The 25,903-nt window shown below is 41.1% G+C and overlaps 1 protein-coding gene across 33 annotated transcripts in view; it reads left to right on the forward strand.

Annotated features, from left to right (window-relative positions):
• Positions 1 to 25,903, forward strand: part of MAGI1 (membrane associated guanylate kinase, WW and PDZ domain containing 1) — a 602,787-nt gene that overhangs the window by 371,457 nt on the left and 205,427 nt on the right. For 2 of the 33 annotated variants that reach the window (XM_058679206.1, XM_058679203.1), the window contains exon 1: positions 21,190 to 21,284. The exons of 28 other annotated variants lie outside the window; for them this stretch is intronic. The gene's annotated coding sequence lies outside the window, so the exon portion shown is untranslated. Of the gene's footprint in view, positions 1 to 21,181; positions 21,285 to 25,903 lie in introns of those variants that run through there. 3 more of the 33 variants (XM_058679209.1, XM_058679208.1, XM_058679205.1) reach the window with 3 other exon arrangements.

Consider the following 25,903-nt stretch of genomic DNA (forward strand, 5'->3'; position numbering starts at 1 on the left):
TGGACCCACTCTCTGCCTTTGTGTGTCTTACTGGCCCTGTAGGTGGGAAAGCTGAGTCCAGAACTGGTAGGTGTAATGGACCTTCAGGTATGAGGAATTAGAGAGGTTGGCAGCCTGCCTCTACCAGCTACCTATTCTGTTGGAGTGCGGGTGTAGCGTGTATTCCCTAGAAGTCCATTTTCTCATGATCTTTATTGCTGTTCATGAGAGGTACAAGACTCCCACAGAGAAAATGATATTGTACCTGTCCTCTGTTTAGACCTGCTGCCTGGGAAGTTTTCTTTATTCTTCCATGCCCGTTTATCTTCCTGTAAATTTTTTGTGTGTTTGTTTAAAAGGGAGAGAGAAAAATAGACACAGGGGGCATGCTCCAACCTGGTTCACTCCCCAGATGCTCACAGTAGTAGAGACTGGATTGAGGGAAAATAGAAGATAGGAACTCAATGCCTGTCTCCCATGTACTTGAAGAACCCAGTTAGTTGAACCATTACAGCAGCTCTCTGGAATCTGTATTCATGGGAAGAGAGGATCAGGAGCTAGAGCCTAAGGGTTTTTTTTTGTTGTTGTTGTTTAAATTTATTTTATTTATTTGAAATTTGGAGTTACAGAGAGAGAAGGAAACACAGACAGAAAGAGTGAGCTCTTCCATCTGCAGGTTCTCTCCCCAAATGGCCACAATAGCAGGGCATAGGCAAGGCCAGAACTGGGAGCCACGAACTTGTGTTCTCTCCTGTGGGTGTAGGGGCACTCACGCTTGGCCCATCATTTGTTACTTTTACCAGGCTATTAACAGGGAGCTGAATTCGAAGTAGAGAGGATGCCAGCATTGCAGGTGGTGGCTTTATCCACTATGCCACAGTGCTGGCCCAGGTACCCAAAGGCCAAACACCTGTCTCTCTTCCCTTTGGATGAGCTTGCTCAAGCCCAATATTCTCCCTTTGCTCTTTTCAACTTCTGTGAAGGTTTTGAGCCTATTTTGTGTGAAGATTCTATTTCTGTGAAGATTCTATTTTTACTTTTTAATGAACAAGCTAAATTTAAATAAAAGATTTTTCAACATTTGTTAACAGTCTACCACGAAATGCTGGGCAAGAATATAGTAAAAATTAATAATTGGATGATTTAACCAATAATAGGCATGCTTGCAGTAGCAGCACATTCTCTGTGTATTCTCAGCATCAGCTAATTTCACAATGTTCTTTTCTCTTTGTGTTTCTTATTATATGTTGTTAACCCTAATTGCTGTATACTGGCTGAGTGGATAGTCATAGTTGGGGGGGGGGAGTCGGAAAACAATGCAATTTTAAGAGCTTGTCACACTGGACTGTTAATATATTCAAATAAGCATGGTTTGACTAGTATTGTTCATTCTTAGGTTCTCAGGGATGTAGAAAAAAGAAAGCTACAGGAATTCAGACTAAGTTTAATTATAGTTGACGTAGTTTATAATCTTCCTATGAAAACATGATAGACCAGTTCTCATCACTTAATAATAACTTCTCGTGTTAATCTAGTACTTACTGAATACATAGGCTTGGTACTGAATGACTTGCAGAATTTATCTGTTTGACCCTTGCAAACCCCGGGATGCATGATGGTAGGATTTCTTTTTTGCTTACTAGACTCAAGCAGTTAACACATGCAGAGCTTTGGTAAGAGGTTTGTCTAAGGAGACATCATTTAATAATGATAAAACTCTAATTCAAACCCAGCTCTAACCTCACTTTAAAACCCCAACTGTTAGTTGATTTCTCTGCCTGTGGTCACCTAAAGTATTTTTAAAATTAATGTATTGAGTTTTAAAAGGAGTTGTCTCTTAATGACATATGGATTAGTCCTTGGCTGGGCGTAGGATACTAATCTATCTATTTGGCAGCCATGTTAATTTATTTAATTGCGATGTAATTGTAGTTGACACTCTTCATCAAAATTTGTTGCAATTATAAAGCAATTTCCATAGCGATTTATGAAGGTACATAAGAAGTTTTCATAGTCTCACTACCATCTATTACTTACCTTAAGAGAGTTGTTCCATTCTTTAGTTTTCTGAGAATCATTTAAGTCAAAAGAACAAAGTATACTGCTTTTTAGAAGAAATCTGAGCCCGGTGTGATGGTTCAATAGCTAAATCCTCACCTTACAAGCATTCTATGTGGATGCCAATTCATATCCCAAATGCTCTACTTCTCATCAACCTTCCTGTTTATGGCCTGGGAAAGCAGTTGAGGATGGCCCAAAGCCCTGGACTCTGCTCCCATGTGGGATGCTTGGAAGAAACTCCTGACTCCTGGGCTTGGATCAGCTCAGCTCTGGTCATTCATTGCAGCCACTTGGGAAATGAACTAGCAGATGGAAGATCTTTCTGTTTCTCCCTCTCTCTGTAAATCTACCTTTCTAATAAAAAATAAGTTTAAAAAAAAAATCCTGTATCACCCGTTCCAGCTGCTAGCATGTGTATTTATGCTAAGGTCTGAATAAGGAAGCTTTTGTGGTTGTTCCTCTGATTGGCTTGCCATTGTACTGGATGATAAGCCCAAAATAGTTGCCTTACATTTAAAGAAGAAAAATACCTTTTGTTTTGTTTCAGTCATAATAAAGTAGGGATGGGTTTTGACTTCACAGTTAGGAAACTTTATTCCATCCACATTGGAGTACATGGGTTTGATTCGTGCCTGAAGCTCTTATCTCCAGCTTCTTGGTAGTGCAAACCCTGAGAGGTAGCAGTGATGGCTCACATAAATGGGTCCCTGAATCCTCATAGGAGAAGTAAATTCAGTTCCTACCTTTTGGCTTTGGTCTGATCTAAGTGCTGCCTGTTGCAGGCTTCTGGGAAATGAGCCTGTAGGTAGAAGATCTCTCTGTCATCCTAGCTTTATATATATATATATATGATTAGCTAGTAGACTATAATGTTAATAATAGGTGAAACTGAATAAAAGATAAATGATATTTATTTTATTTTTGGAACCTCTTACAAATTTCAAATTACTTCCAAACAATGTTGTATTTGAAAAAAGAAAATAACTCACACCAAAAGAATTATTCAGTTACAGTTTGCAGGGATAGGGAATATTTGTGTGTGTGAGAGAGATTTTTTTAATTGCTCTTTCTCAATTGTGTTAGTGTTTTTAGCCTAGAATTGAAATTGGGTTAGTTCCTTGACAGATGATGTCCGTTAACACATAGACTATCTTGAAAGATGCTATATATACATTAAAACAAAAATCAAGGCACCTGGTGCTGGCATTGTGGAACAGCAAGTTAAGCCACTGGCTACAAAGCCGGCCTCCCATACTGACTCAAATCCTGCTGCTTTGCTTCTTATCTAGCTACCTGCTAATGCATCCATGATGACAGCGGAAAATGTCTTGAGTACTTTGGCTTCAGTCATCCGTGTGGGAGACCCAGATGGAGTTCCTAGCTCTTTGCTTTACCTTGGCCTGACTCTAACTATTGTGACTATTTGGGAAGTGAACCAAATGATGAATGACCTCTCTCTCTCTCTCTCTCTCTCTGCCTGTGCCTTTGTCTCCTCACTATGTTTCAAATACAGAATGTCATGTACGTACGGAGTATTCTAACCCATGTGGTCATGCTTTAAGTCCTGCTGTTATCCTCACTTATGGATTAGTGACTTGACTGACAATATGGATTAGGCCTGAAACCCTTCCGATCAAGTTAGATACTAGGCATCCTTTTAATAACCACATTTTCTTTTTTTAGACTATAGATATGTGTATCTGTATATAGATACATTTGCATGTACTTGAATACATTTAGAAAATCAGGGAAAAATAATATAAAATGGATCTTTAAAATCTAGTGAGATTCTAGATTAAGTTTTAAGTATATTAATTTTAATTATAGTACTCATTATCATTAAACTGTATTGAATAGCTAGTTTTACTTTATTCACTAATGACATAAGAATTCATTAACTCCTTGTAGTAGTCTTTTTTTTTAAATTTTCCATGATATAGTTTTTTTATTTTTTATTTTATTTTATTTTTATTATTTTTAATTCATTAATTACATTGTATTATGTGACACAGTTTCATAGGTACTTGGGTTCTCCCCACCCCTCTTGTAGTAGTCTTATGCTGTGTGATGTTTTCTTTTCCTTCATTCAAGAAAATTGATTGACAGAGCGATTAAATAATTTGCTTAAAATGTCATAGCAAATAAAAGCGCCATTCTATGTTGTCATATAAACAGTAACTTCTATTGTCCATAATTTTTAACTTTAGAGAATGTAAAAATTAGGAAAAAGAATCAGTAAGCAAACGTATTCTTTTTCTTAGAGAAGGATATCTTTGGGTATTCCCTCCACTATAATTGCTAGTCTAAGTTACCTTCGAACCTACTACTTTGTACAACCCTTGGGAGCACTACCCAGTGTTGTCTGTGAGCATGTGAATGGTACCACTGTACTAGCCAGAATCCTGACTGTGGTCTTAAGCGATGGCCTTCTAAAAATGGCAGCAACAGACTCTCAGCAAGATACAAAGCCTAACTGAGTGGAATCAAGTCATCTACTTGATTGCTTTTGGAGGTAGATGCTTTCCAGATATGTGTGGTTTGCCTGACTGCACTAAAGGTTTTTTTTTTTTTTTTTAAGAGAAAACTGTAAGATGTTGCACTACTACGTTTTATATACACTTCAGAGACCTGTAGTAAATTATGCTGAAAATATGGCTGTTTACAAAAAAAAGTTTTAATATCAACATGTCATTGTGACACAGGAAGGGAAATAAATACCAAAATATAGAACAGCATAAAAACAGTAGAATCTCTTCCTCAGGGCGAATGAGGAAACACTTGCCCTAGTAACTATGGATATAGGGGTCCACTCAGCATCCTCAGGCCTGTTTCCGCTTTTGCAAGGAAAGTGACAGGTCTCCAAGGATTGTCTAAACAAACAGGGTGGCCTCTGCCAATAGTGTCTCATTGTTCACCAAATCTTAGCCTTCTCTTTACTTCCCACTTCATGGCTTGTTTTTGAGAATACCATTACTTTGAAATGAGGTCATTTCTGTTCTAATCATCTGCTTTCTAGAAGTGGGAACAAGTTGGGGGCCAGTGCTATGACATGCAAGCTAATCCATCCCCTGTGGTGCTAGCATCCCATGTGGGCACCAGTTTGTGTCCTGGTTGCTTCACTTCTAATCCAGTTCCCTGCTTATGACTTGGGAAAGCAGTAGAGGATGGCCCAAAGCCTTGAGACCCTGAACCCTCATAGAAGACCTTTAAGAGGGTATGGTAGCCTAGTGGCTAAAGTCCTCACCTTGCATGCACTGGGATCCCATATGGGCACCTGTTCATATCCTAGCTGCTCCATTTCCCACACAGCTCCCTGCTTGTAGCCTGACAAAGTGGTAAAGGAAGGCCCAAAGCCTTGCTATAGCTATTACAGCCACTTGGGGAGTAAAGGAGCAGATGGAAGATCTGTCTGTTTCTAATTCTCTTTGTAAATCTGACTTTCCAATAAAACTAAGTAAATTTTAAAAAAAGAAAAGAGGTTGCTCCAGGTTCCTGGCGTCGTATTGGCTCAGCTCTGGCTGTTGCAGCCATGTGGAGATAGAACCAGTATATAGATTCAGTCTCTCTTTCTTGCTCTCTCTCTCCTCATTCCTTCTCTATGTAACTGTGCCTTTCAAATAAAAATAAGATAAATTTTAATCTAAAAAAGAAATGGGACCATGTTACTGTCTAAATAACTTTACATTGAAAGTGAAACATAGTTTGATATGCAGGGTCCAGCGTTTTGGCTCAGGGGACTAAGCTGCTACTGGTGATGTCAGCATTCCCTATGGGAGCACCTGTGCAAGTTGTAGCTGCTCCTCTTCTGATCCACCTTCTCACTAATGCCCATCAGAAGTCAGCAGAAGATACCCCACGTACGTGAACCACTGTCTCTCACAATGGGAGACCTGGATGCGATTCTGGGCTGTTGACTTTGGCCTCGACCTGCCCTGAATGTTATGTTTATTTGGTGAGTGAACCAGCATATGAAAGATTGGTGTCTCTCTTTTCTCTGTCTCCTTATCTGTCACTATGTCTTTCAAATAAATAAATGATTCTGTAAAAAAGAAAAGAAGAAGAAATGAAATCATGTTGAAGGCCACCCTGCTACTGGCCTGCGAAACATCTATTACTTCGGCTTTCTTGTTGTACTTCAGTGAATTTGACCTTTTTCTCCTTTCCCATCTCATAGGATAAAATCATTACCAACAGACCTTGCAGAATTACTGAAGTTATAATTTCTGTCATGTTAGTTTACTTTCTTCGATTGATTTGAATGCTTTCCATTCCTTATTTTCATCTCTAAATGGCACAGTCTCAGCTTCACCTAATTAGTGTTTTTGAGGGGGGAATGCACATCTGTTTCATTGGAACTTCGAAAAAAAAGTGTTGCCAAGTTGTTGATAAAAAGTTTTCTTAAATGTATCGTGTGATGAACATAAGACATCATAGAGAATCTCAAGGTAGATTGAAATTTTATACTAATTCTGACTTGGCTAATTCTAGGATTCTGGATGAATTTTTATTTAAAAGATATATATATTTAAAACCTAGCCAAAGAGGACAAAGAGGGAGAGAAAGACATTTCGCATTCAACTGGTTCACTTTCCAAGTGTCCACAGTGGCAAGAACTGAACCAGGCTGAAGCCAGGAGTTTGAGCTCCATCTGGGTCTCCCACATGGCTGTCAGGGATCCAAGTACTAGGGCCATCTTTTCTGCCTTTCCAACAGGAATCTGGTTTGGAAATTGAACAGGCAGAACTCTAACTAGAACTCCAACGTGTGATACAGCTTTAACTTGCTGTGTCAAAATGCTGGCCTCTGTGGGTGATTTTCCCAAGGGGACAAGGGTTGTGCTGAATACAAGTTTGATTGAGTTTAGTGCCTGCTGATCAGTACTGGTTCTTTCAAAGGCCACCTATGGAGAAGAGAGCTGGCAGGCTTCTGCATTATTTCAGAATTACATACCTCATCCAAGTGCACTCTGGCCTGGGAGCCTACAGGGGAAGTGTGTAACTTTTTGGTTCACTGTAGGTTCAGTTACAAATAAAGAAATGGTCAGGTATATCTAAAAAATAGGGCATCTCTGAGGAACATGGAGCCCCTGGAGGAAAATAGTTTGTTGATATAGTACCTGCTGTCTGATTTCATCCTGTCCTTTAAGAGTCATACTCATGCTGGCACATCAACACTCTGTCACTTCCTGTGTTCATTCCTTTCTTCTTCTCTTCCCATTTCCTGCCCCCCATTCATCTTTCCTCTTAGTACTAACTGGACTTTTTCAGATTCTGGAAATATGACCTAATAGTTATTAGGAGGCACTTGAAGTATGCATCTTTGCATGCTAACATCTTTTCTGTGAAAAAAATGTGTAAAATATAAAGCACATGTAGCAAGTTATACAAGTCTTAAATGCACTGCTTGTTGAATTTTTGCACACACATGCACTCACACAACTGTTACCCAGATCAATATATTGAACATTTTGAATATTCCAGAAGCCATTCTCCTATTGATAACTTTAATTTTCCCAAAAGTAACCCTGATTCTGATGCTAACACCCTGGATTAATTTTGCCTGTTCTGAAATTTTAACCAAGTGGAATCATGCAGTCTGGGTTCTTTGTTCTAACTTCCTTCACCTAACATTCTCTGTGACATTCATCCAGGTTGCTTAAATCTAGTCATAATTTGGCTTTTTCCCCTGATAGGTCATGTTTCGTTCATGAATAGACCATTGTTTGGTTAATTAGCAGTGTCTCCAGTTTGAAGTTACTGCTATGAACATTCTTGCCCAAGTGAACATATGTGCTCATGTCTAGAAGTAGAAATTCAACATCACGATGTAGACATATGTTTGGTTGTCATAGCTATCATCAGTTTCGAAAGTGGTTGTACCATTTGCACTGACACCTACTCTGTGTGGTGTTCCAACTGCTGCTCATCCTCGCTGGCATGTCAGTAGTGTGGATTTTTTGTCATCCTGAGGGATGCGCCATGGTAGCTCATCATGGCTTTAATTTGCATTTTCCTAAAATGGAATGGTACTGAACACCTTTTGAAATGCTTATGTTCTTGAAGATTGTGCAAGCCTTTCCTCATTTTTCTTCTTAATTGGGCTATTTGTCTTTGTCTTTCTGATTTGTGGAAAGTTTTGAATTTTAAGTCCTGGTTGTATCAGCTATTAGCACTTGGGCTTGGAGAGGTTGCCAAGTGTTTTTTGAACTTTCTCTATGAAATAGGGCTAGTGGCACCTGATTTTGTAGGTTGTTGTGAGGGTGATGTGAGTAAATACATATTCCTTACTGGGCATAAGCCCCAAACACTTTGGTACACACAGAAAGATGGCAGGAGTGAATCGAATCTAAACTTTAAAACCCCTATTCTTAAATAAGCAAAATAGCTCTTGCAAGAAGACATTTTCACATTTCTTTATTTCTTCTGCTAGTGTGCTCTCCCATGTATTTATGTTTCTAATATAAATGCAGAGACCTTGACCACATGCATAGTACACAGCACGCTAATGGGGCTGATTTGTGACAAAGTCATACATAAGTCATACCAGTTGTCCCAGGAATTTTGCCTTTGAAACTGGGACAAACGAGAACCAGAAGTAAGTTTCCAGAAAGGAGAGAGTAAGAGAAATTGTAGATGGGATCCAGTTAAAGAAATCTCTCTTGGGGCTGGTTCTGTGATTCAACAGGCTAATCCTCTACGCTGTGGCACTGGCATCCCATATGGTTGCCAGTTTGTGTCCAGCTGCTCTGCTCTCCGTCCACCTCCCTGCTTATGGTCTGGGAAAGTAGTAGAGGATGATCCTAATCTTGGAACCCTTGCCCATGTGGGAGGTCCAGAAGAAGCTCCTGTCTCCAAGCTTATGATCAGCTCAGGTCTGGCCATTGCAGCCATTTAGAGAGTTAACCAGCAAATAGAAGATGTATATTGCTCCTTCTCTCTGTAAATCTTCCTCTCAAATAAATGAAATAAATCTTTTTTAAAAACTTCACTTTTCTGGTTCACAGTGAGAAACATGAAGAAAGATTAAAACTGTGCCATGTATTTTTCTTTCTCCGGCCTTTTCAGTGACTCAATTGCCTCATTTCAAAACAGAGGTAAAGGTACCTCACTTCAGAGATTGTTGTAAATTCTAGCACAGTGCTTGGTTCTCTTAAGTGCTTCCTAGCTGGGCATCTCTGTGATGGACATATGGTCATGTTAAGAATGGTGAGGATACCATTTCTATTAATACAGATATTGCTACCACTTAGCCCAGTGACAGGCAGTTTCAGAGGCAGAGGTAGTAACAGTTGTGGAGAGAAATGTGACCTGGGAAGTCAGAGGTAAAGAGACTCTTCTGCTTTGGGAACTAGGTGCCAAGCAGGAGGCTGTGTTCCAGGATGTCCATTCACACACAAGGCTCATGCGTGCTCATTATGACCTGGGCATCCCAGAGCACATTACGGTGAATCATGTTACTGTGTCTGCCTGGCATCCATGGAAACCAATCTGAATGGAAAACAAATCGTACTGGCTTAATGGTTATCGGAACTTGCCTGAGCATCCCCATCAAGGTTGGCCAGAATCTGGGTTTCAGGTGAACCATCTGAAGAAGGAGGTGGCTTCTTTTAGCTTTTGGGGCCATGGAAAGGCATATCGGTGTGGTTGCTGAGTAAACAAAGATTCTGCCTTTGGACAGATAAAGGTTTGACTCACTGCCCCTCTGTTCTCTTCCTTCATGACTTCTTTCCTTAAGGTTTTGTAAAAATTAATACAGTACGAAATTGTACCACATAATTCAAAATTTCAAAATAAATAGATATACATATATAAATTAATACAATAGCATCACTGGACTTATGGAAAACTAGTGATATATAGGAAGAATCATGAGAGGCTCTGGCACATAGTAGGTGCTCAAATTGCAAAAATAAGTCTGTGTTAGTGATAAGGAGAAGAGTATGCTGTGGGCAGGAGGTTGTTCTAAAGTTAAGGTACTGGTTGGGGTACGGATGTCCAACACTGAAGTTGCTCTGTTTGCTTCCTGCCTCCAGTTCCTGATTTCAGTTTCCTGCAAATGCAGACCCCAGGAAGCAGCAATGATGGGTCAGATTGTCAGATTTCTGCCATCCATGTGGGAGACGTGGATTGAGCTCCTGGCTCACAACTTGGACCCTGCTCCCCTTTATGTTTTGTGGAAATTTGGATAATAAACCAATGGATAGGAGCTTTTTCTGTCTTTCTTACTGTAACTCAGATAAATAAAACATTAAAAAATGAGAAAAATGCACCTTCTGTTAATTTCAATGCTAGCTATTTAATGGGCAGAGTTGAATGAGGCAAACAGGTCATTTAGATGTATATCAGCCATACAGTAGGACTTGCTGGACTTCATCTCTGTGTTATGGGTGAAGGTTGGCCTTATGCTAGAGTTCGATTCTGTATTTCTCCCACCAAAGTACCTGAATCTTTGTTAGAGCAATTGCAATTGAGATACATCTACTGTGTAACTGACTTAGCGTAATTGTGGGTTGAACAGGTTATAATCTAGTAACAACAGTAACATCAGGCATACTAAGTGCCCTTTGGCCTGCTTTGAACACCACTCCAGCACTCTAGTGTGGTCTGGTTGGCTTAAAAAAGGGTGGTTTTCCTTTTTTAAATTATGTATTAAATTTATTTGAAAGGCAGAGAGAGAAGGTGGGGAGGATGCATACTGTCCCCATTGATTTACTCCTAAATGCCTACAACAGCTGATGCTGAGTTGGGCTGAATCTGGGAACCAGGAACTTTGTATCTTCCCCATGAGTGGCAGGGACCCAACTACTTGAGTTAACACCTGCTGCCTCCCAAGGTGCGCATTAGCAAAAAGCTGGAATTGCAAATATAGCCAGCATTCAAACTTGATATAAGAGGTAGTGGTTCCAAGCAGTATCTCAGCTGCTGTTCAAAACCCCTGCTCCTGGTTTTGTTTAGATGCCAGCTCGTGGGCCTTACATCACTGGGTCTGTTTGCAGGAATATGAGCATTCCCTGCAGTGTCTCATGGCCTCTGTAAAGTACATCTATCTTTCACATCACTCTACCCAGCAATAATGAAACCTGTCTTCCCTATCCTTTTATTTATTCATTGTTGCTGGTTTATTCAGGAACGCACTGAACTGATTAGTGAATACATCAGAAAGTTATGCAAATAGAAAGTTCTAACATGCACTTGTTGAATGTGATGTCAAGAGCTCCAATTTGTGTTCTTAAGCCAGTAGGACTCATAGCACAAAGGAACCAAAGATGCTGCCATATGCTCAAAGGAGATTGTACAGTTTTAATGATGGAGGGATGTGATCCTGTAAAACTGACCATTTGTAGTGAGATCAAATCAAATGAATTTAGAGTCAATTTTGACAACATTCCTTATGCAGTAAAAGCTTGAAGCTTCTGGAACTTTCATCTTTGATCTGTTGAAGAGGGACTCTCATTAGCTGACTTAAATGGCACTTTTGTGTTGCATGAGGCATTATAACTATACCAAATGGAAGCTTCTATATTTTCTGGGAAAAGCTGAAATACAGCTTATTTGCTTATCATCTAATAATGTGGTCATTGTAGCCACCTGAAGAAGTAATGTAATAGTGAGGCTGCTGGGGAAATGTTCTGTATCTTCTGTTTCTCTTTCATGTTAATATTTACATGTTAACATAGCCATAGGAATTCTGTTTCTTCTCCAGCTAACGAACAAAAACCAGAGTGGTCACCGGGATTGTTTCAATGAGGGGATCACTCCTTGTCACATTCTAGACAACTAAAGTTAAAAGTCAACTGAAAAGTAGCACTGCATGTTGATCTTTTGGGCTTTTTGTGTTCCCTCTCATATAGTGGAAATCAAAGGTTTTTTTTTTTTGAAGAAGAAGACATACATAGTGTGAGTATTTAAATAACTCTGAAGCAATGTGTCACTTGTCTTCATAGTCATATTCCATAAGCCAGGAAAAATTATCAAAAATAGCAACTCTAATCTCACTTCTGTGTTGTGTGTTGATATGTAATCGTGCCCCTGGCAAATTTAAAAAGCTTCAGATAAATTGAAGCCCATTTGTTTTGTCTCGTCTTCTACAGCATCATTTGCTATTTCTTAAATAATCATTATAAAGTATTCTTAAATATCTAAATATCATCTGCAAAATCTAAGAGATGAAATTTAAAATGTTATTATTTGAAGGCTTTTCCATTTAATTAATGTCTCCTTTGTCATATGATACCAGTATTTCTTGATTCTCAGATATAATATTTTTCTGTCTGGATGTTTTTTAATGTATGCATGTGTGTGTGTGTGTGTGTGTGTGTATGTGTAAACTAAGATAGTGTCCTTTTTTCTTGAAAGTCTGTTGTCTTTAATTTCCGGAAAGCCTATGTGTCTTGTAATCAATGTTACCTTGGAACTAAGGAATTTTTTATAAGATTTATTTATTTATTTGAAAAGCAGAATTACAAAGAGACAAGAGGCAGAGAGAAATTTCCCATCTACCACCTTTACAATCTGAGGCTACTTTGATTTGTTGAATAACCATAGATCATCATTTAAAAATACTACCATGTGCCTGGTAAAATGACTCAATGTCTAAATACTCTCACTGCGAGCATCAGCATCTCATATGGGCGCCAGTTCATGTGTCTGCTCCACTTCTTATCCCACTCCCTGCTTGTGGCCTGGGAAAGCAGTGGAGAATGGCCCAAGACTTTGGGACCCTGCACCCCTGTGGGAGACCCTGGCTTCTGACTGAGGATTAGCTTAGCTGTTGTGGTCCCTTGGGAAGTGAACCAGCAGATGGAAGATCTTTCTGTCTTTCCTTCTCTCTGTAAATCTGCCTTTCCAATAAAAAAAAATCTTCAAAAAATAAAAGCATTAGTCTGAAGGAACAGTGTCGCACATAGCAGGCTAGGCCCTTGCATGCTTTGCAGGCATCACAGATGGGAGCCCCTTTAAATTTCAACTGTTCCACTGCCGATCTGGAGCTCCTGCACCCATGTGGGAGACCCAGAAGAAGCTCTTGGTTCCCAGCTTCTGACCAGACCAACTCTGGCCTTTGCAGCAATTTGAACAGCGAACTAGCAGGTGGAAGATCTCTGTCTCCTTTTCTCTCTGTGTGGCTCCACCTTTCAAATAAAAAATCTTTAGAAATATATATTACTCTGAGATCTTTTTCTAAGAAATCATTATTTTTTTTTTGAACCCAGAGAAAATTCATACTGTGTAATGAAGAAAGTGTATGTGTTTGGGGTGTCCTTAGCTCTTCTTTGAAGGCTGGTGAGAACTGTGCAGGTTACGGCCAGCTGTGTGCTCTTGTCCGTGTCGCCGTAGCTAGGACCAGGGAAAGAGCAAAGTCCTTACTCACCTCCACTTTGGTTTAGCGTAAATGAATTGCAGTCTTCAGGTTTTCTGCTGCTTCTGAAGGCGAATTCAAGACCGTATTGACTGTTCTTCCTACATTTTCAAATGGATTGGTATAAAGCTATTCATAATATTCTTTCCTACCTGAAAGAATCTCTTTTGTATATTTAATGCCTTCCTTTTTAATTCTATAAGTTGACTCAATGAGATGCTTTAAGGTGAAGCATAGTTTTATTTTGGTTCAAACATTACTTGAAAATATTGAATTTTTTATACTACACATTTCCCCACATTTTGGGAAAGCCCCTCTTGCTCATTCACATCCATGTTTGCCAAAGGCTTTCATATTCCGTTAGTGCCTTCATAGAGCAGGTCTTTCTCTTGATTGATATTTTTTAAAGATTGATTTATAATAATTGGGAATGCATATTTACAGATAGAAGGAGAGAGAGGGAAAAAAGATCTTCCATATGCTGGTTCATTCACCAAATGGCCACAGTGGTCGGAGCTGAGATCTTTTGAAGCCAGGAGACAAGCGCCTTCTCCAGGTCTGCAAAGGCATGCAGGGTCCGAAAACAGTCACCCTCTGCTGCTTTCCCAAGCCTCAAGCAGGGAGCTGGACAGCAAGTAGGACGCTGGCACTTGCAAGGTGATAATTGAGCCATTGAGCCATTGCACTAGGCCCCTATCTCCATTTCTATCTTTTTTCATCATTAGTTACTCCTATATTTTTGAAAATTCCTATTGAAATATAATTCATGTCAAACACATTCACCCATTTTAATAATCATTCTTTGTTTTAAGCATGCATTCATATGTACAAGATAGTGCATGGATCATGTACTATGTAGTTAGGCCTGGGATTGTTGCATCCTCACTGAACACATGTAGACTTTTTCCCTTGACATTATTCCCTAAACAATGCAGCATAACAATGATTTTTTTAGTATTTACAGTGTAAATAATCAAGAGATGATTAAACATATCCAGAAGAATGTCTGTAGGTTATTATGAGGATGTTATACCATTGAGGGGGGACATTTCTCCCCTCATTTTAAAATCAACAATACTGGGGCCTGGCGCAATGCCCTAGTGGCTAAAGTCCTCGCCTTGAACATGCCAGGATATGGGCGCCAGTTCTAATCCCGGCGGCCCCGCTTCCCATCCAGCTCCCTGCTTCTGGCCTGGGAAAGCAGTTGAGGATGGCCCAAAGCCTTGGGACCCTGCACCCGTGTGGGAGACAGGAAGAGGCTTCCTGGCTCCTGGCTCCTGGCTCCTGGCTCCTGGCTTTGGATCGGCACAGCTCTAGCCATGCGGCCACTTGGCGAGTGAATCAACAGACAGAAGATCTTCCTCTCTGCCTCTCCTTCTCTCTGTATATCTGAATTTTCAATAAAAATAAATAAATCTTTTAAAAAGGTAACAATACTTCTGCAGAAGGACTATGGTGTGTTATTCCGTATCACCTGAGCAAATCCAAGAGATCAACATTTCTACGTCTTGATATTGCCTTGTACCTGGAGGTTTGGAGCACCTTTCTTCTGTTTGTTCATATAACATTTTCATGACTGAAGTTGTTCTGACTCCAATTTGGTACCCATTTTCCAAAACCCCTCTTTGCTCCTGTACCCTTCAATCTCTAGTAGTCATGCCAATTGTATGTGTTCTGATTTTTTTTTAAGATTTCACATATTCAGTTTGCTCATTTCACTCAAGAGGATGTCTCCCAGTTCCATTTGTTCTGCTGTAAATGACAGGATTTATTTATTTATTATAACTAAATAATAACCATTGTGCATATGTGCTACATGTTCTTTATCTGTTCATCTGATGATGGATGTTTTGTTTATTCTGTATCTTTGCTGTTATGAATAGTGCTGCTGTTGACATGGTAGAGCAGCCATGCCCTGTGACACAATGATTTTAATGTCTTTTGGAGATACACCTAGCATAGGGATTTCCAGGTCATGTTGGACTTGTTTCTAGTTTTTAAAGACACCTCCATACTGTTTTCCACAGTGGCTGTATTCATTTACATTACTATGAACAATGTATAGAGTTCTCTTCTTTGCCATATACTTGTCAGTATTTGTTACTTTCTTTTAATTGTAGTCACTCTAACGGGGTGTATCATGTTGTGGTTTGGATCTGTGTTTGATGGCTAATGCTACGGAGTATTTTTTCATGTATTTGCTGGCCATTTGTACTTCTTTTGAGAAACTTTTTTTCAGGTCCTTGACCCACTTCTTAACTGGATTGTGGTTTGTTTTGTTTTTGAGGTTTATTTTTATATTCTTTATATATTCTGGAAAATGAATTCTTTGTCCGATAAGTAGATTGCAGATATTTTCTCACATTGTGTCAGATACCTCTTCCCAGTATTGATTGCTTCCCTGCTGTTTGGAACCTTCCAAGTTTGGTAGAATCCCATTTCTCTCATTCTGCTTTTGTTGCCTGTTCTTTCAGAATCTTGCCTACAACAATGCTTCGAAGTGTTTTCTCTATATTCTAAGTTTCAGATGTTCAGGTCTTACGTTTAGGTCTCTGATCCAACCTCAGTTCATATTTGCATATGGTGAGAGGCAGTGATCTAATTTCATTTTCCACATATGTGTGTATAGTTTTAAGTCAATCATTTGAAATGTTGTTCTTTCTCTGTCATGTATTATTTTCTATGAGAGATTTGAACATTTGTGGATTTGCTATTTGGGGGAAGTCCTGAAACTAATCTATTACAAGTACCAGGAGGAATATATATATAATTTTTTTTCATCACCCAATAAAGAAACCCCATACCCATTAGTAGTCATATACTATTTCCCCCCCAACATTCAAAACGCTCAGCAGTTTCAGTCAATATACACTCGTCTATTGTGGCATGGCATTTTAAATAAATGGAATTAGGCTGTACATGGTTGTGTTTCATTTCTCTTACTTAGCATATTCTTTTCAAGGTTCATCCATATTGTAGCACATGTTGTTATTTCCTTCTTTTTTATTATCCAGTGATATTCTTTTATGATTATGCCATTTTTTGTTCATCAGTTAAAGAACACTTGAGTTGTTTCTACATTCTGGCTATTACAAATAAAGCTGCTATGAATATTCATGTACATATTTCTGTATAAACATGTTTTCATTCCCTTTGGTGTATATGACAGAATGAAATTGCTGAATTATATAATAACTAACTTTTTGGAAAGCTGTCTGTTTTCTAATATAGCTGTACTTTTTAATATTTGTCACAGTATTTTCAGGTACTTGCAAATGCTTGTGTTTTTATTATTTCCTTCTTAGTGAGTATGAAATTGTACCTCACTGTGGTTTTAACTTGTATTTTCCTGTTGACAAATGATGTCAAACTCATCTCATATTTATTGGCCACTTGTGTGTTGTCTTACGAGAAATTTCTATTCAAGCTCCTTGCCTCAAAGATAATCTTTTTAAACTTTTTTTGTATCTCTGTTGCTTAGTTTTAGGTAGTCTTGATATATTCTGCATGTACAATGTGGGCTATCTTTTCAATTTCTCTCCCCACGAAACCTATGAATTTTGCTATAGTTCAATTTATCTAATTTTTCTTGTTTCTTGTGCTTTTGGTATCATTTTCCTAACCCAGAATCCTGAGAATTGACTCTTCTGTTTTGTGCTACGGGTCCTATAGTTTTAGGTCTTACTTTTAGATCTGTAATGAGTTCACTTTTGTATGTGGTATGAGGCAGGGATTTGACTTCATTTTTTTTTAGATGTATTTATTTGGAAGTTAGAGATACAGAGAGAGAGAAAAAAAAAAGAGAGAAGGAGAGAAAGAGAAACAGAGAGAGCAAACTTTCCATCTACTGGTTGATTCCCCAGATGACCATAACAGCCAGACTTGGCCAGGCAGCAACTTTCCTTGCTACGCCGCACTGCTGGCACACTGTCCCTACTTCATTCTTTCTACATGCAGATATTGAATTTTCCAGCAATATTTATTGGATTTTCTGATTTTTAAAAGATATTTCATTTTTTATTTTTATAGCTACATGGGTAGATATTATGATCAATTCATTTTCTATCTCTCTTACTCTCTCATGTCTCCATTGAAAACTACATTTGCTTCTGTGTAACAATTTCACTGCTTTTCCTAGGCTATACGCAGGGAGCTACATTAGAAGTGGAACAGCTGGAACAAAAATGGTTGCCCAATGGGATGCTAGCAATGCTGGTGGTAGGTTTTAACTGGTATGTTGCAACACTAGCCCCCAGGAGTGTTTGGAAATGGTGTACCCTGTACCCCACAGCCCCACTATCCCCTAAATGGCCAATTCTCTACCTCCTCATTTACTTGATCTCATTGCAGAATATTTTCCTATTTGAATGTCTTTGAGGGGCAAGATTCTTGCCTCTTTTGTCCCAACTTGGTAAGGATTGCTGGGAAGGAAGTGTTTACCTCACTGCCACTTGGATCTCTACTCTCCAAATCCTGCATAGCTTGTGTGGGAGCCCTAGAAGTCAGGCAGCCCTGAAGGGGGCCAGCTTTGGACCGGTAGGGTTTGATGTGTGTGGGCCTCATTTAAAAAGGCCCAGAAAAAATGCAAATGAGCATCTCTCCTGCCTTGTGCCAGAGACCCTAACAGTGTCCGAGAGTCTTGGTGTCTGCGACAGAGTGGATTTCACTGTCTCTTTTCCTTTGGCTTCTCTTGCATATAGAGAAACCTGATCTTTGGAGGTCTGATGAAAAATAATTTGTTATTGTTATGGATATTTCCAAACCAAATGAGGGCTATTTTTCTCCCTCTATTGAAGATTGGAAAGCTACATCCTTGAATACTTATTGAATAAAAGTTCCCTTTTTTTTTTCATAAAGAGAATGGCTTTTGTATTTTGTTCCTTTCCCTTGTCTCTGTGTAGCTTCCTTGCAAAAGAGCAATTTAATTTGTCCTGAACAATCATCTTCTGGAGGAAAACTAATAAAGCACAAAATCCGTTTTTCAGCATTAGCTTGTGGCTAGAGGCTTCTGAAAGTTTCCTGTGATATCTGCTTTGCTTTTAGCTGAGAACTAAGAGGGGGAAGCTGTAAATGCTCATGGGTCTTACATATATGTGGTTGATAAAGACATTATTCCTTGGAGTTCATTGCTTCTCTCAATCTAAAAATGTTCAGCTCACACTTTGCATTCTATTCATGAGGCTTTTTCATCTTCCCAGAAGTAGATGTGAGTTGAGAAGCAAGCAGGCAAATATGTTAATGCATCTTGTTCACTTTTTCTCACAAGCATCGTGAGGTCTGGTGTGCTGGTGTCTGCTAATCAAAGCCCATCTGAGCTCCAGGGTGGATGTATTCATTTTGTTGAGAAGCTTTGCCTAGAGGTCATCATTTTCATAATGATAATGATGATTGCTGACCTCGGGTATGATCAGGTGCCAGGTGCTTCGCATGGGTTATTCTCACAAGAGATGGATGGTTTATATACTTTTTTTTTTAACAGCTGGGGACACAGGTAAAAAAGCTATACAGCTGGAATGTGGGGAGCTAGGATTGGAATCAGTGAGTCTGGGGATAGTGTTGATTCTGTTGACCGTGCTGAGTTACCACAAAGAAGCGGAGGGTTAAAAATAAAATCCCGGGCCCAGCACAGTGACCTACTGGATAAAGTCATTGCCTTGCATGCACTGGGATCCCACACTGGTTCGTGTCCTGGCTACTTCACTTCCAGTCCAGCTACCTGCTTATGACCTGGGAAGGCAGTTGGGAAGAAGTTTCTGGCTCCTGGTTTTGGATCAGCTCAACTCCGGCCGTTGCGGCCACTTGGAGAGTGACCAACAGATAGAAGATCTTTCTCTATGCCTCTCCTTCTCTCTGTAAACCTGACTTTCCAATTAAAAATAAATAAATCTTAAAAAAAAAGATAAATGAAATCCCTCCTCGTCTTAGGTGTTTTGGGAGAGACCGTGTGCAATGCATGCACACATGGACGCTCTCCATGTGTGGCAAATGTAATGAGAAAGTATCTTTTCCTCAAATCCCACTGATGCTGCATTCGAAAAAAAGATTTGTGCCACCACATCATTTGGAGGGCTGTGCTGCCATCTTGTCTCACCCTTTTTTCATCCTTATGACTACTTTGCCACCATCCGAAGTGTCATCATCTCTGTATTTGTAATCTTGGTCCTGTGTTGCCTTTCCCCTGCAGGAGTTGCCTGTATACCAGGAAGTAAAATGTGTCTTGCCCTCTCTCCTTGCTTCCCCCACTTTCTTGTCGTAGTCATCTCAGAACACCCCCCAGCCCCTTTATCTCCGTCCTGGCTCAGTTGTGGTGTGTACCTCTTGGAAGATGCTTGCAAGTGACTCTAACACTTAGATTTGAGAAAGGCTGGGGCCCACATCCTCTTTCCTTTGACAGTCAGTGGGCCTTTTCTGTCTTGCTGAAGGCATTAGTTTCAGTAATTGCCAGAGGTTGACCATTTGACCATGGGAAAACAACTTGTCTTTCCCAAGCTGTTAATTCTCTCAGTAGCATTTTCCCACCGATAACAGTGGTGACTTCTCTAGAAGCAGGATGGAATCGGTACCATCAGGCTCCTACAAATCCTTCATGAGTGGTGCTGGGGAACAGAAATAAGCAGTTAAGAGCAGTTTGGTCCTGAACCAGCTTCTACCTGTAATTCTTGAAGTGTCCGTTCCTTGAAAGAGAATTCTTCAAATTCATATCCTAAACCTCTCCATCATCTTTAACTCCCAGGAAAACAGTTATTTCAAACTTAAGAGTTATTACCTATGAAAATCCTTCCAAAGTTGAAGCAGAGGTAGAAGTGAGTCCAGGCAGGCTTGTCCCTGGATCTGGGCAAGTTATGACTGTTATCCCTCCATGGACGGTGTGACCCACCTTCTGTTGTCCTCATCCACCCAGCCTGCCCCCAGCATGTGGCCAGTAGGGTTACCCCAATTCCTGCGTTCCCCAGCCAGGGCCTCACCCAGGATCCTGAGGGGTTGCAAGCTGACACGCCCCGTGGGCTGAGGTTGGCTGGGCCCGCCCCCTCCGCAGGTGCGGCCCTAATCCCCCCTGGCCTAGTTATCCAGCAGCCTCTAGGAACCAGGACCCTGTGATGTAATGCTCTTTTTTCACACTCGCGGCTTAAATACAGATGGAAATTGTTGTCATGTGTTAGAAATGTCGCCAGTAATATAAAAGGCGCAAGCTCCTCGCCTTTCTCGCACCATCAGCTGCTCCTGCGCCTCTGCCCTCGCTAAACCGCTGTGTGGTCAGGTGGCCTCGGTGCCCCCAGCTCGCCTAGGAAGGGGTTCGGATCCCACCTCCCCACCCCCAACCCCCACCCCCGCCTCTCTCCAGCCGCTGCAGAGCCGAGGAACAGCGTGGTGGGAGGCTCTTGCAGGCTCACAAAGGAAAGGATTAATCTTGGCGATTGGGCTGGAGTTTACAGGCAAGTATGACTGGTCCAGGATCGCCCGCTCGCCAGCCCTCGCTGCCCCCTGCCCACCTCTGGATTCGAACGCTCGGCCGCCGGGGGAAGCCCGGGCGCGGGCAGGTGGCTGCGAGGCTCCGGCCACCTGGAGGTTTGCGCTCGGGCTGTGGGAACATCCGTGGAGGGGAAGGTGCCGTGTGGGGCGTGTGGACCAGGAAGGCGGGGCGGGGAGAAAGCGGGCCAGCTTGGGAGGGCCAGATGGCTGAGGCTGCTGTGTTTTAATTCACCGGGCAGACCCGTTTGGCCCGGCCGCTAGGGCGGGGGAGGGGGAGGGAAGGGAAAAAAAAAATCAAGGGTCAGTGGGTAGAGGAGAGGCCAGGCTCCGGAGCAGATGCCTGGCGAACAATGGGGCTTTTGAAGGGGATGGTGGAGGAAGTGTGGCGCGCGCTTTGTACTGCCTCCTCCGCATTGCAGGTTGGAATCGGGCAGCTCAATTTTAATGAAGTGCATTCCAAAGTGTGCTTGTCAGCCTGGGCTTTGGGAGCGAGGGGCTCGGCTGAATGGGGACTGGGGGCGGGCAGGGGAGGGGGGCGGTGGAATGAGTTCCTGATGGATGGTAAAGGAGGAGATGAAAGCCCGCTCAGTGTGCAGGGCAGGGGTACGTCCCCGTGCATATTAATAAGCTCCAGCAGGTGTTGGTCAGTGTATGTTGCAGCATTGTTCCATCGCCTGGGCTTGGGGAAAGGCGGGGTGTTGAGGGGGTGGGGGTGTACCGCCAGAGCTGCTGGTCCCTGGCGGGCACAGTGGGCAGATGCCTTTGCACTTGGGAGGGCTTGGCGAGCTGCCTGGGGAAAATGAGGAAGGGATGAACTGCGAGGCACCCCCTCCCCTTGACTCCGTTTTTCAAAGGAAGAATGTCCCTGTGAGAGCTTTTTAAGTTTGCTTCCTGGAAATTAACGTGTGTTTATGAGAGCACTGTCTAACCTAGGTAAGACATGCATGTCTGTGAACATCAGAAGAACAAGAGTCTCCTGCACTTTGAGGTTCTTGTCCGGGAGTGGGCCAGGCAAGGAAGGCTGGGGCGATTCTTAAGAGGTAGGAGGGTTGATTGGCCTGTTCGGCCCCTCCTCTTTCCTGATGTTAAGACTAAATGACCGGAGTACCTGGAGGGCAGTGGAGTGTAAAGCAAGCTGGCTTGTCCAGTGGTAGTATCCAGACTGCTACTGACCACACAAAAGGAGTGAACTTGTGTCTGAACTAAATTGTTGCAGGGTATGAGTGGCTTTTTTTATAAGGGTTGGTTTTGGGGTGCCCTTTGAGTGGACAGTGCTCAGGACCCCACACGCTGAGAATCCCTTAGGAGACTTTTTAAGAAGCATGTGTTGGCCATGCCAGGCTTTCTGGTTTTTGTTGTGGTTTGTTGTTTGTTGTATTCCTCCTCCTATATTTGATGTTTTCAAGAGGTTCGGACATATTTGTTGAGGATTTGGATTAAACTGGAAGCTTTTGGATGAGAGTGTTTTGAGTTTTGATGGGGAAAAGATTCAAGTATGGTATGTATACGGTGCAACTGAACTATATGTATAGTTGTGGTAGCCCACAGAATAGCATTGTCTTTCAGCTTCTTGGAAAATAAATGCATATCTTAGTTGAGAAAAGCTCGTCTTTTATTGTCTAGAATGCTAATACCTTCTGAAAATTGCTGTTTTATGATCACTCGGGAAGCCTGTATTGATTGAATACCCATTCAGATTCTTTCGTGATCTAACTTGCATCGAAACTCGTCAGCAAGGCACAGCTCATCACTCCCCAGTGAATTTCAGTGCTGTTGAAAGCTTCAGCAGATTCATGGTAGCCACGGAAACCCAGTTCCTCCATTTCTCAACTGAGCAAGCAGAAGCCGGCTGTCCTTACCTCTCACTGTGCCTGTTCTGCTTTTGCTTTAGGAAAGGATTCCTGTGGAGGACACTCCTCCCCAACCTTCTCTCCCTCCCTCAGGTCCCTGTTCAGTTAGGCACTGAAGGTTACTGGTAAGTTGCTTTTTTAGGTTGCATATCTCAAGTTTTATTTCTGTGGCAGTGCTTAAAAGACATGCTCAAAGGTTTGATGTTGGGTTTTGGCGGGTTCATACCAAACAAATGTGAAATCAGTGTGGCTTTTAGATGACTGTGTTATCCACTTCTACATGTGAGGCTGAGCAAAAGCATGGCCAGTTGTGTTTGTTATGGAAAGCAATCCCCTGGGAGCCTAGACACCTCCTCAGCTCCTTATGCTAGAGGACACAGTGTATGATTTGTCCTGTGGTATGTCCCCTGGAGCCTTGACCCCAATGCTGTCAAAGCTAACAGCTTTGTATTGTGGTTCATTGATAGAAAAATCCTTCTTGACCCATTCTGGTCCATCCCTCCTCCCCAACAGCTAGGACTCTGTGTGTGTGATACACAATTGTAGATCTTGTTACGTGTAACAGTTGCTGTACCCAGGAATAAAGCAGCAGAGAAGTAAAGATTGCAACTGAAACTAGCAAGACAGGACAAGAAGAGGTCACTGGTGGCTTCCATTAATGCTTGAGTGTGAATGGACAGTAGAGGACAGGAAAAATGGGAGAGAGTATGAGTGTGACATTTCCACGGTTATAGAGGAACACCGTGATTAACTGACACCAGTCAAAAATGGAATTGTAATTTCTCATGTTCCCCTGCTATAACATTTAAAGCAGCTGATGGAATATCAGCTGAGATTGCCTATTTAATGGTTGCATTAAGTATGTTGAATCCTGTTTTTACTTGATGTTGATTTTAAGTTGGGAAACAGATAGAATGCAAGGTAGAAAGATTTCTTAAGTTAACAGTGAATATAGAGATGATAGTGTAAGAATAAGCTAAATGAAAAGACTCAACTCAATCAAAACACTCTATTTTCCTTTGCAACCATGTGTTCATAGCAAACTTCAACTTTTTCTCAACATATTTACTCCTTTAAAAATGCTACTTATGTTGCTAATCAGACCCCAAATATTTGAGTAGAAGCACATCTTTTGCAGTCACACTGACACCCTCTGGCACCAGGAAGGTTGTCAGAGTGTCAGAGCTTTTATTTAAATTCTTCTTTGCCTTTTTTCCGGGGGAGTCTGGTGAGGAGAGACAGCAGCAGTGCTGGTCTTAACTCAATAACTCTGTTACTTTCTCTGACAGCAAATCTGCTAGGGATGACTTCAAGACTTTTGAAGTGTTGAAAACACTAAATGCAAATCTTCCCATCGCTGACCTTCCAGGTTTTTCTTATTGACAAGCTTCTGCCATCGGTGGCCTCTGGGACACCTGCATGATACTTTGGGCTAACCAGGGAAACCGCCTAAATAGTGCCAGTTTTCATTGTTAGATCTATTTTCAAGGGGCTCCATATTAAGAAAAATGGCCCTGTGAAGTCCTTCCCTTCCCTGGAACTTGGTGAGTTGATGATTGAATGGCCACTAGATAACTGGGCTTTTATTCTCCTAATGCAATCCTTGAGCTCTTCTTGCTAATATTTGTTTCTTCTTCCAAGAAGTTTGATATCACTTTACTTTTTAAGCTGACAGCTCCAACCATAAAAACACAATGGGGAAAGGTTCCTAACTTTCATCCAAATGTTTGTCAAGGGCTTAAGAGTAAATGAGAATAAGTAGGGCAGGAATGCTAAGGAGTGCCTTGGGCTTTAAAAATGACTCATAAGCCAAGCATCCCTCAATGAAAAGATTTTGGAAGTTTTTAATGTTTATGGTTGTTTGACTTGAAAGGGCCGAACAAAGTATAGTGCATTTAATTTCAGTCTATGAGGTGTAACACTTTGTGGAGGTTTTTGGTATTTGTTTTTCTACATCCCAGTACTATGCACAATGTCTAACACACAACATGTGTTCAGTAAATACTTGAATGAGTGGACTCATCTAGAATGTCAACCACTCATGATGAGGTCTGAACTGCTTCAACAGTGCACTGCTGTTACCAAAGCAATGAGTATAGGTCTATGGAAAATCTTTTTAAAAAGAGAGTATCTGTTCTTTCCAGTTTAGTATTACATATCCTCCCCAGACCCCAACAGACTTTCATTCACTTGGGAATAGTGTTAGTGGGAATATACAGCTCTTTTAACAATTGTAGGAATTTGTCTGTAAAGTAGTTCCATAATTTTCTAATTAATTGTGGAGCAATGCCAAGTAAAGCTGCTTAAAAAAAATATAGAAACTTGAAGGGGAAACAAAATGCCTGTAAATGTTTGAGCCCCTCCCCATTTCCCCTCCCACTCCTTTTTAAAATGAGATTTTACACTCCAGTTTATGGAGGCCTTTTCCGTGTCTCCTACTGGCTTTCAGGTCCTTTACTTTATTACCTCTTTTCTTACCTAAAGGTGATCTCATAGTGGAAATGAGTCATTTTACAAATATTTTCATGCCTACTGTGTGCCAAGCACTTTTTCCAACATTGGTGAGAACAGTACAATGAACAAAACTAACAAAACCCATATGCTCTCCGGGAGCTTGTATTAGAACCCGTGCTAATTTAGTCCTAATAAGCTCTGGGAATAGGGAGTAAGGTAGAAATTATTAGTTAAAATGAAGTCTTTTAGTTGAGAAAAGTTTGTTCCAAAAAATTAATGTGGTTCTCAAAACAGAAGTCAGCATGACTGATTTACCAGAAAAAGTCAAGTACAATGGAATAATGCAGTATAGAGCTATATAATTCACTCTCATTCTCACCTCGTAAGTAACTATTTACTTAAGAGAGAGAGGAAGAGGTGTGAAGAGTTTTTCCTTCTTTTTGTTTTTTTAAGATTTATATGTTTTTATTGGAATAGCAGGTGTACAGAGAAAAGGAGGGACAGGAAGAAAGATATTCCATCTGCTGGTTTAGTCTCCAGATGGCTGTGATTTGGCCAGAGGTGAGCCGATCTGAACTCAGAGGCCAGGAGCTTTCTCTGAGTCTCCCATGTAGGTGCAGGGTCTGAAGGCTTTGGGCAATCCTCTTCTGCTTTCTCAGACTACAGACAGGGAGCTGGATGGGAAGTGGAGCAGGCAGGAAATTAACTGGTGCCAATGTGATATGCCATCACTT

Source organism: Ochotona princeps, chromosome 21, assembly GCF_030435755.1.
Source record: "Ochotona princeps isolate mOchPri1 chromosome 21, mOchPri1.hap1, whole genome shotgun sequence".
In the NCBI taxonomy this organism is placed as follows: Eukaryota; Metazoa; Chordata; class Mammalia; order Lagomorpha; family Ochotonidae; genus Ochotona; species Ochotona princeps.